Below are 12,251 nucleotides of genomic sequence, written 5' to 3'. Positions count from 1 at the left end.
ATTTTTTGTTTAGTAATTTGAATGTTATATTCGAAAGGAGATGCAAAGAAATTACACATTGCTGGGTGTTAGATTTTTTAGAGTCACTTATTTGCTTTAAAAAGTCTTTTAAAATGTCAATGACGTCATACATATCGTACGACCAGAGATACTGCTTTACGGCAATCCTTCAGTCACTTTGGTGCTTTCGCGCTCTGCACTTTCTTTTCTCTCGAGGCATCGACAACATAGCTGACACAGGTAAATACACATGCTAGAAGAGTTTTTGTTTTGTTTGTTTCTGGTCCCGCTTCGGATGCCACGATGCCATCAAGCGGTATCTCTGGTCGTAATCAGTCCTTCACTGACCAATCAGCGTTCATTAGCAGAATGTTAGCGTGTTATGGGCAACAACTCAACCTCTAAGAAATCGAAAGGACATAAGTACTCGTTCATTCAACTTTCGACCTATAACCCATGTTGAACTTGCAAAACCTACAATCAAATCTGAGATTTCTCAACGGCAATCGGGTGAAAGAGACAAATTTAGCCGTCTAGCTCCATAGACTCCCATTCATTTTGCACTCATGGGCGATCACCCCCAGTGGTACAACCAAAATTCGGTACAATAGGACTTAATAGGGAGTGGCCAGGCTCTCCGTAGACGGGCTCTGATTGGGCTGTGATTATGGGGCGTGTTTCAACCGAACCAGGAAGGAAAATGCCTCTGCACTCAATTGGATAGACCTACAACCAATCAGAGCAACGGAGTAAGTGACGTATGTTCTTCATTCATCTTTCCGATTGACAAATGCCTTGATCGCTCTGTTCCTCTTTTCAAATTAATGCGCTGTCGATATCTTCTATAACAGACGCGATGGCGGAATCTACACATGATGTTTCATAAACAAAGTTCGGGAGGAGCACACTGTTCAAATAATCAGTCCAATCAACTTGTCATCAAACAATTACCATGTCTACCCTATCAGCATGAGAGGAAGCATATATTTATTCACTCTAATAATATAGCAATATAGCACTCTGACTTTTGTCAACTCACCTAACATTCCTTGACAGTTTTCAGCATCCCTCCACTCACTCTTGGCCTGTTCTTCCACAGCCTGGAATACGGGGGGAGTACTTTGGGTTCGGGCCGAATACCGAGCCCGGAGCCCTCTCCTCGGACAGTACGCCAAATATGCATTTATTCTATCTGACTTATTTGTAAGTGTGAAATCTCAATTCTCCAGCGGCAGTCATCTTTGTTGTAAACAAATTCAACCCAAGCGTCCGTTGGTGACGTGGATGATTACGTTACTGTTGATCATCTGTCCATCATCGTATGCATCGCAAGCCCGCCCTGACAGTTTGATTGGTCCGAACAGCTTTGGTTCGGGCATAATAGCTCCACAACGGATCAAGTCCAGACCGAACTTAACGACCTAAAAATGTTGTGGGCGGGGCTAAGTTTGGCTGGCATCCAGGCTAAATGATCATTGCAATGCGATAAAATTGCTTGTAAAAAGTCAAAAACAAACCAGAAGGTATCCATACTAATTTCAGTATAAGCATACGCAAAACAAAAAAAGTTTCTGGTTTCTCGGTTTGATCGATTTGAGTCCCCATAAAATATGCAAAACATAGGCATTTCGAGTTTGTGATAGTGCTTCCGATGGAGAAAATCGCTTACTTCCCACTATTATGGAAGGGGGTGGGTGTAAACACAAAAAAACAGAACAATAAAAACTTTCATTACAATAGGTGCATTGTGATTGTCAAAACATTTGGTAACTAAAAAGAATGTCATAAGTTTATTGACTAAACAAATTTGACATGGTACAATGACTGGTAGCTACTGTTTTATTAGTGCTTGACACAAATTTCACGATTTCAATTAATGAGCTTGCGATTTGATTCCAATTTTGATTCAATATCAATTAATTTGGATAAATATCAGGTGCAGTAGCTGTTATTTTTTCCCAAGAAAAAAATAAATAAAACATCTCTCAGCTTATGCTGTAGCTAAACATACAAGGTGTAACGATTTAGTCCACTGGAGGCAAATTGTAGAGAACCCAAATGCACCTTTATTTCCAAAACATGATCAAACATAAAACAAAGGCATGACGAGGCATGTAACTCAAAAACAAGAACATCGACAATCAGTACTCGACAAAGACACAGGGCAAACATGAGGGCTTAAATACACAGACTAATTACAAGACAATGAACACCTGTGAACAATGATCAGACAATTAACCAATGAGAAGACACATGGCAGGATCACATGGCAAACAGGGAATCGCATGACAAGACACAGAAACATGACAATGACAAGAACAAGAAACAAAACCCAAAACGTGACACAAGGAACCCTGTCAGCTGGTATTATTATTAAAGGTTAAAATTAACAACTCAAATTAATTTAATATGTTTTTTTGTTATAAAAATGTTATAATATTTTTAATGACATGAATAAGAATATAATAACTATGTAATATAGTGCATATATATAGCAAAATACTCTTATTTATACTCTAATTTTTCTAGCTAACTAACATGTTATAGTCATTATATGACTTTCCTGAGGGATTTTGGTTAAATGGCTGAAATAAGGTATGTGATGAAGACAAGCTCAAGTCACTTTCACATATTATTCTATGACAAAACATAGATTAGTATTACCAAACTGGTGATTTTATGAGGCTGTTACATGTCTTGAAAAAAGTGGTTGCTAACAAGTGGCTAAATGGGACTACAAAGGCTGTCGGAGACATTAAACGTCTTCAAGCCAAACAGGTACTCAGTCCACTTTTACAGCCTCGTTATAATAATTGTCCTCTTATAAACTGTTCTAACTCAAACTTTCTGGGTAAATGTTTTTAAATAAAAACTGAAAGAGTTTAGTATGCTTAGTATGCTCAATATGCTTAGTGATGCTAATGTTGAAATTGTGGGACCGTGGGGTAGTTTGTTTATAGCCTACCTTTAGCTTCTTACTTCTGGCAACTACATAAGGCTTCAAAATTATCTTGATGAACAAAACATGCAAGTATCATAAACTGTTGTTTATCGCAGAAGTTGTTTTTGCAATAATCCAAAACCAAAAGCCTATGAAAAAATCCTTTTGGATTTTTGTCGAGGGAACCAGTGTTATGCTAACTGCCTGTTGGCCAAGTCAAGTCAAGTCAAGTCATCTTCATTTATATAGCGCTTTTAACAATGTAGATTGTTTCAAAGCGGCTTTACAGTAACAAACGGATAATTTAAGGTAACAGAGATTGTTTGGGCTTTATAGCGGTTCTTGAATAAAGATATTTTCCAGCTAAAGTTAGTTTTGATTGATTCACTTCCGTCACAAGGATCATTAATTATTAAATTAGAGGCCACTAAGACGACATCGTTCTCTCTACACAGACTTTAAACGCGAACCTGTGAGAAACGCTGATGGCGCTCACGTGCGCATCAAGAATTAATTCTATAGTTATGCGCATGTGAATATATGTGTGCAGGTTTGTAATTCCCTACAAGCCAAGCCTTAAACTACTTGTCTGGCCTTAAAATTTTTATACAGAATTTTATCACTTCAGGGTAGATACGCGAAACCGAAATTATCCCGACAACGCTTTATCTGTAGAGTGGGAAAGGGATCCTTCACAGGGAGAGACTAGTTGGCACTTCAGCACTGCGTTGTCATCGGGTCCAGGCGAAGGTCCTTCATCAGATCTGATACGGCCTGGATCCGGCAGGCTCCGGGAAAACATTGGGATAAACAAAGACACTAAAACTAGCGTAGATGCCATTCTTCTTATGATGTAATGAGAACATCAGGATTTATGGGAAGTGTTCCCAGTTCCGGCTGACCTAATCTATGCAGCCTAACATTGGATTATAGAAGTCTATAATGTATTATGTGAATGCTAGGTCAAAGAGATGTGTCTTTAATCTAGCTTTGAACTGACAGAGTGTGTCTGCTTCCCGGACAATGGTAGGAAGACTGTTCCAAAGTTTTGGTGCTAAATAGGAGAAGGATCTACCACCAGCAGTCGATTTTGATATTCTAGGTATTATTAACTGGCCGGAATTTTGAGATCGCAATAGACGTGAAGGAGTATAATGCGTTAAGAGCTCGCTCAAGTACTGCAGAGCTAAACCATTTAGTGCTTTGTAAGTAATCAGCAATATTTAAAAATTGATACGATGTTTAATAGGGAGCCAATGCAGTGTTGACAGAACCGGGCTAATATGGTCATACTTCCTGGTTCTGGTAAGAACTCGAGCTGCTGCGTTTTGAACTAGCTGTAGTTTGTTTATTAAGCGTGCAGGGCAACCAACCAGTAGAGCATTACAATAATCTAGCCTTGAGGTCATGAACGCATGAACTAATTGTTCCGCATTTGTCAATGTGTGTATGGCGTAATTTAGATATATTTTTAAGATGGAAAAATGCGGTTTTACAGATACTAGACACGTGACTTTCAAATGAAAGATTGGTATCAAAGACCACACCCAGGTTCCTAACCGACGACGAAGACTTAACAGAGCAGCCATCAAGTGTTAGACAGTATTCTAGATTATTACGTGTGGAAGTTTTTTGTCCAATAATTAGAATCTCTGTTTTTTCAGAATTTAGTAGTAGGAAATTACTAGTCATCCAGTTTTTTATATCAGCTATGCATTCCGTTAATTTAGTGAATTGGTAGGTTTCGTTAGGTTTTGAAGAAATATAGAGCTGAGTATCGTCGGCATAACAGTGAAAGCTAATTCCATGTTTCCTAATGATATCTCCTAATGGTAGCATGTACAGAGTGAACAGTAGCGGTCCTAGTACTGAGCCTTGTGGTACTCCATACTGAACTTGTGATCAATAAGACATCTCTTAATTTACTGCTACAAACTGATAACGGTCAGATAAGTATGATTTAAACCATGCTAGTGCAATTCCACTAATGCCAACATAATGTTTGAGTCTATTTAAAAGAATGTTGTGGTCAATAGTGTCAAATGCAGCACTAAGATCAAGTAACACCAATAGAGAGATACAACCACGATCGGATGAAAAGAGCAAATCATTTGTGACTCTAATGAGAGCTGTCTCGGTACTATGGTACGGTCTAAAAACGCACTGAAAATCCTTGCAGAAATCATTTCTTTCTAGAAAGGAACACAGTTGTGAGGATACTGCTTTTTCTAGTATCTTTGACAGAAAAGGCAGATTTGAGATTGGCCTGTAATTGACTAATTTTGTAGGATCAAGTTGCGTTTTTTTAACAAGCGGTTTAATCATAGCCAGCTTAAAGGTTTTTGGTACGTATCCTAGAGACAAAGATGAATTAATGATATTAAGAAGAGGATCTATGATATCTGGAAGCATCTCTTTCAGTAGCTTAGTCGGTATAGGGTCTAACATACACGTTATCGATTTAGATGAATTAACGAGTTTGCAAAATTCTTCCTCTCCTATAGCAATAAATGAATCGAATTTTTCCTCAGGGAGACTACAATGCTCTCCCTGATGTGATACTGCAGTAGACGGCTGCATAGTTATAATTTTATCCCTGATATTATCAATCTTATGAGTGAAGAAGTTCATAAAGTCATTACTGCTGTGTTGCTTGGAAACTTCTGGGTTTGAAGCTTTCTTTTTCGTTAGTTTAGCCACTGTTTCAAATAAATACCTAGGATTATGTTTATTTTCTTCTAATAGGGTTGAAAAATAAGCAGATCTAGCTCTCTGTATGCAATCAAGCTCTCCTTCCATGAAACGCGAAATACCTCTAGGTTTGTTTTCTTCCAGTTGCGCTACATTTTTTTGGCTGCTCTCTTAAGGGCCTGAGTGTGCTCGTTGTACCACGGCGTTGGACTATTTTCTTTAATCTTCTTTAAGCTCAACGGAGCAACTATGTCTAAAGTGCTGGAAAAGAGAGAGTTAAAAGTTTCTGTTGCAATATCAAGTTCTTCTAAGCTATCTGGGATGCTGAGATGATGAAACTGATCAGGAAGATTATTTATAAAGCAAGTTTTAGTGGCAGAAGTGATAGGTCTAAGATATTTGTAACACGGAGTCGGCTTTGCAGCCTTCGCTAAATGTAATTTACATGAGACTAGATAATGATCTGAGATGTCATCGCTCTGCTGCAGTATTTCAACGGCATCAACATCTATTCCATGTGATAATATTAGATCTAGAGTATGATTACGACAGTGAGTAGGTCCTGACACGTGTTGTCTAACTCCAATTGAGTTTACAATGTCTTTAAATGCCAATCCCAATGCATCTTTTTCGTTATCTACATGTATATTAAAATCACCAACAATTAGTACTTTATCTGCAGCCAATACTAATTCTGATAGAAAGTCCGCAAATTCTTTGATAAAGTCTGTATCTTTGATAAAGTCTGTATGGTGCCCTGGTGGTTTCCCTGGTGGTTTCTTGGCCTACAAAGTGACGTCATACCTGCACCACTCTATACAAAAGCGCCAGTCATTGCCTTGGTAACGCAAGAGTTTACAGACGATATGAGATGTAAATAGCGACCACATTATGGAAGATGATCAGATATTTATTTAAATTTTATTATTAATTTGTGTTTATATCGCTATAGCGTCAGCGCTACAGAGAAACTGGTAGCCAGGCAACAGACAAGTGACTAATTCTGAGTTACGACGTCACTTCACTGATTCTACCAGCACGGCTCAGCATGGTCAGCTAACCGTGCCGAGAATTCCTGGCCGGTTTGTAATTGTGCCGTGCCATACCAGGCTCAAGTGGAAACACAACTGGAACCGTTCCTTACCATTATCAGAACTGTTTGACCCGATGGTGGAAAAGTGGCTAAGCTGTTCTGTTTCATTCCTCCTGACCGCCAGAGGTGATGCTAAAGCACTAGTGTATTATTGCAGCACCAGCCAGATAGGTCGAGAGAGTATAACAACAAAGTCACATCATGATGTAGACTATAGACAACTCAAAAGTGAAGACCAGGAGACTCGGTTGTATCTTCAGCAGGATTCTTTTTTGAGAACATGAGCTGTTGGTAGCTGCAGTCATCAAGTCTAACTATGGCAGTGTACATTGTAGTTTAAATAGATTTTAGGAGGCAGTGCTTAGAAATGGAGACAAAGCACCTGGCTGACGACCTTAAACAAAGCATGCAAATTAAGTATCCAGGTATAGGAACCCGCCCCAGACTCCTGAGTGTTACCAGTCCTAATCCAATCAGCATAACTATTCAAAAAAATGGGACAGGGGCTCCAAGAGCTATTAAAGACAAAAGGTGAGAGTCTCAGTAATCTGACTCATTTGACTTACAATAAAAAGAACAGGACTGGTAGGAACCTCTTGCTACAATCTTTGCTTAACCGAATCATTCATCTGTTGTCATCATCTTTATCTTAAATGCTAAATACAATGTACTTCCCCTTAGTTTTTCATGTGATGTTATGTAGGGATGTAAGATCAGCAGATCTTAAACAGATTCTTAAATTTGTAATTCCATAAGACCAAGCTGCGAGGATATAACCCTTAGTAGCTCGATGCCCAGCCTCTCGCTCATGATAGGTCGTTTATGACAGCATGCTCGACACACTATTATAAGGACGGATACTCATCTTTCTTCATTATGTGAGTGCATATTTTTACATTGATTGTTTGTATCACCAATACCCTGTCCTTCATGGTACTACCCGGTGGCTGGTGTTTCGACCGCACCTTGGTAGCGTTTACCCACAAACCTAATATATTGTATTATATATATATATATATATATATATATATATATATATATATATATATATATATATACTGTATATATATAACAATTGTATTGTTTAATCACTGTCGTGTAGGTTATTGAATGCCACGCTGTGCTATCCAAAGGCCAGTTTTTTTTTATCCATATTAAGTGTGATTCTAAGTGTTTGTCACAAACATAAATCTTTCAGTCCTAACCCAAAATTGTATCTAAGATTGTTTTTTCCAGGCTCGTGTTTTTCGCTGTTTGAACTCCTACGGTCCTAACCGAGGACGTGTTATTGACAGATTCATGGCTCATTTTCCTCAGAGTTGCAAATTGTGCCCAAATATGCTTCCTCTCTTCCTCACCATATCTGCTTATCATGCTTCAGCTGATGGTTCTTCTTTGGGATCTCATAACCTTGAGTTTTCGAAGTAAGCAAGGTGTTTAAAGCTTGTTCGTTTTGCGCCTTTTCCTGTGTGGGACTTACTGTTTGTACCCAAATTCCTTTGTGCACCACCATTTCAACCATTGGACGGATATTAAGTGGTTGTCCTTTTTAGTGACATTTCTTCTGGCTGATGCTTCTACTAATGCTTACCGGAGAATTCAGGGGCCATTCACGGCTTTTCTTCCCAATGTGAATCTAGCTGCTTTTCAACTCCCCTCTTCCTATTTTAATATTGATGGGAGGGCAAATCTTCTCTGCCCTGTACGTGCCTTAAAGTCCTACGTAGAATTTACAGCTTCTTTTAGACAGACAGATTAGTTATTTGTCTGTTATGGTGATGTGCGTAAAGAGGGGTTTTCGCACCGGAGGAACCTTTTTATAGTTCCTCGAACTAATAGCGGAAGTACCCGCTTTTTGGCCTATTCGCACCACAGGAAACTGGGAACAATTTTAGCTCTAGGAATGTCTTTTGGGGGAACTAAATTAGCTCCTACTTTAGAGTAGGGTCTAACTCAGCACAATAGGAACTACCAGTGACGTAAGTGTACGCTGATTGGCCGAATGCACGAGAAACACCAGCGCCCGCCATTTAAGAAAAAAATAAATAATAGTGTATACACACAGATTATAGCCTATAAATTTACTCCATAAACATGGAAAACAATGATTGATGGACCTCTCACCCTTTACGCTAAGGGGAAAATCCAACCCAACTTAAAGGGGACCAAGCAAAACATGATTATGTATTTCTGCTCAGCTAACAACACTGGACATCAACCACATGGCAAACACTAATACTTTTTCATATACTGTCTACTTTCTTTGTAGAATAGTTCTATGTAATACCAAATTAGACAGGACTATTAAACAGATCGTAAACTAATGAAGACGGAGGCTGTGAGCGCTGTGTGCTCAGGCTCTGGCACTCTCAGCACCATCAAAATAAATGTCCGTTATTTTGAACATTGAACATTTTGAACGAATGAAAATTAGAAGGTATGTTAAAAAGATTTTTTGATGGTGCGGCAGACATGAAAATAAATGTCTGCCGCGCCATTAAAAAAAATCTTTTTAACATACCTTCTAATGTTCAGTCGTGTTTATTAACTATTGACTAGTAGTAAAGAGAAAGAAATTATCATCAGTTCACGTGCTGATTGAACTGAGGCGCTACAGAGATCTGTCATGTCACATTTAAGAGGATCAAAACGGTGTTTGTTGTTTGAATTTCGTAATACAATTAGAAAATTTTATAGCTGAGACTTTGTTTCATATCATAGTAACCTGCTCTGCCTTGTCTGTTGGTGCCAGAGTCCTCTTTGCTTCATGATTTTTTTCTGTATGAGAAAATGGTTGTGTGACGTGAGAGCGTGAGAAAAATGTAAATTGCGTGAGTCTCATGCTGAATGCGTGAGAGTTGGCAGCCCTGCAAGACTAAATGAGGAAAGAACCAAACAAGACCCAGGTTGTACATAATTAATTAATTGATAAGTAACCATTGAAACCAATGCAGCATCCAAACTCACATAATATCCATCCTAAATAGTATTCAAAATTAGAATCAGTGTGTCCCAAATCATAGTATGTTGACATAAGTATTCCAAAGATACCTGAATGATCTACTTTTACCAGTTAGGATCCGAAGTGCAGACTCCCTGCACACTCTGGGCAAATTCCAATTGGAAGTGAGCATCCATATGCCCTACTCACTCTGAAGGGCAGAGCCCTTGCAGTGGGGACTTTGGACGGAGCAGGGCACAATGAAAGACCACGTAATTTCCTCATTAGCTTCACATGGAATGTTACTTCGACAAAGCTATGCAGCGACAACAGGAATGTCTTTTTTATTACTGTTTATGGCCTGGTTTCACAGACAGGGCTAGGATTAAGCCAGGATTAGGCCTTGTTGAAGTAGCTTTTATACACGCGCCTTGGAAAAAAAACATTACTGGTGTGCATGTTGAGACAAAACAATGGCAGTGACTTATTGATATGTCTGTGCAAGTTGCTTTCAGTTAAAACAGCTCAAACATGCATTTTAGTCTGGGACTAGGCTTAAGCCTTGTCTGTGAAACCGGGGGTATATGATATACAAATAAAAGTACATTTACAATGAGGTTTTTAAAATATGCTTTATGTGTGTGTGTGTGTGTGTGTGTGTAAAGTTAAGCATTAAACATAAAGCATTAAACACATTTCTTACCTATAAAACTTTTTTTAAACAAAATATGAAATGCATGATGTAAATATGTCAATATATCACAACAAAACAATTGAAATTATTCAGTTTATAAATTTTCTCCAACTCTCCTGCCATATCTAAATGAACCATGAGGATTCGCCACCCTGTGACACATGACCATAAACTATTAAATTACTTCCTTGAAGTGATCACCGCATGTTCCCTTCGCTAACGGACTTCGTGAAGGGATTCAGGCTGGATCCCAAATGGCACACTCCGCCTTGTGGACCTCCCTGGAGTTCACACTTAGTGACGTCAAGAAGTGCACACCTAAGGGACGCTGGCCTTGAGGCCACAAGGGCACGCAATAGTGTATTTTGGGACAGGCTTGATGACATCATGCCACGAAAGTCAAACAGCCACGAAACTCCTCCCCACATTTATCTGATTGGGCGTTCGCAATGATTCCTGGGTAGGTAACTCGTGTGGAGGATGTGAAAGTGCGGGCTTCGCCGAAGTCCGAATCGAGGGCACAAAGGCGGCGCTCGCAAGCACACTTCTGAACGCTGAAATGCCGAATGGGACACCCTACGGACTCGTACACTTGGCGAGCACGCGCAATTTAAGGCCAAGAGACCGCAAGTCCACATGAAGTGTGCCATTTGGGATCCAGCCTCAGTTGTTCACTCTCTTTTGGAACCCCCCTACAAATGGCTTCCCCTTCTCGAAGTGCCCTTCAAGGGTCCAAAAATCCCATTTGGAATTCAACCTCTAATAATGGCTAATATTGCCCGTAGCCCATTGTGTGTTGGACGAGAATTCGATTAGAACTACAAAACTACAAACATGACAGAAGTGCAAGTCCCACGGTTAAGGGGTTTAGATAAAGGGGTTTGAGTGAATAATATGTGATTGAATAATAATGAGTATCTTACCTGATGAAAAGATATTTATTCAATTGTATTCACATTATATTTCATGGACAACAGCATTGTGAACTTTTACGTTTAGTAATTAACTTTTAAATGTATCTTTATTGAATATTGCAAACACATGCGGAGAGTTCCTATTACGTCCTGTCCCAAATGTAACATTTCATATGCACTTTCGGTCTTGTGGGCTTACAATGGCTGCCGTGTGTCCGTTAAAGCATGAAGACCATAGGGTGTCCCATTTGAATTTTAGGTTTCAGAAGGGTGCTCGCAAACACCCCTTTTGCAGTCGATATGCGCTCTCGATGCACACTTTTGCCGAGCCTGCACGGAAGCGAGCTCCCGACAGTCAAAGTGGCATTATGTTTCGAAAGTGCGGACTCGTAGGAAGACCGTAAGTGTTTAGGGTGTCATTTGGGACAGGGCATTACTAATGAATGGGAGAAACTGCAATGCACAATATGGCGGAATACGTCCCGACTTCCAAGTAAAAGTGCCAATTGCATATTGGTAAAGTCATTGCGTCACTGCAGCTGCCATTAGAAGCTCCTGTTCCCATATAAACCTGAGACTCGAGCTTCAGACTCGTCTGAAAAATGCTATTTGAGCATAAGAAACAACATTTATGGGACAGTTCATGTCAGATTTTGTTGCTGATTTGAAATGTTATTTAATTGTGAGTTCGGCAAGCATTTTTTTGAGATTTCAGGATTCCCCCATTTAAATAGATCTTGGATGCCTAAAATAGCTGCCTGGAGGTGTTGAAAATATGGCCACTGAGTGAGCACACTTTCCTTGAAAGGGACTTTGGAAAGACCCACAACTGGCAGATCAACGTGCTTCTATATTTCTCTCAGAAATGGTAGGAAATTGAATTCAATTGAATGTGGAGAATTTTAACTGTGACAATATGATTGACTGGGCAGTTTAACTGGTGACAGGATGCACGTAACTAAGCGACAGAGCTGTCC

Source organism: Rutilus rutilus (genome assembly GCF_951802725.1).
Source record: "Rutilus rutilus genome assembly, chromosome: 7".
Taxonomy (NCBI): domain Eukaryota; kingdom Metazoa; phylum Chordata; class Actinopteri; order Cypriniformes; family Leuciscidae; genus Rutilus; species Rutilus rutilus.
Note: the sequence above shows the minus strand (reverse complement) of the source record.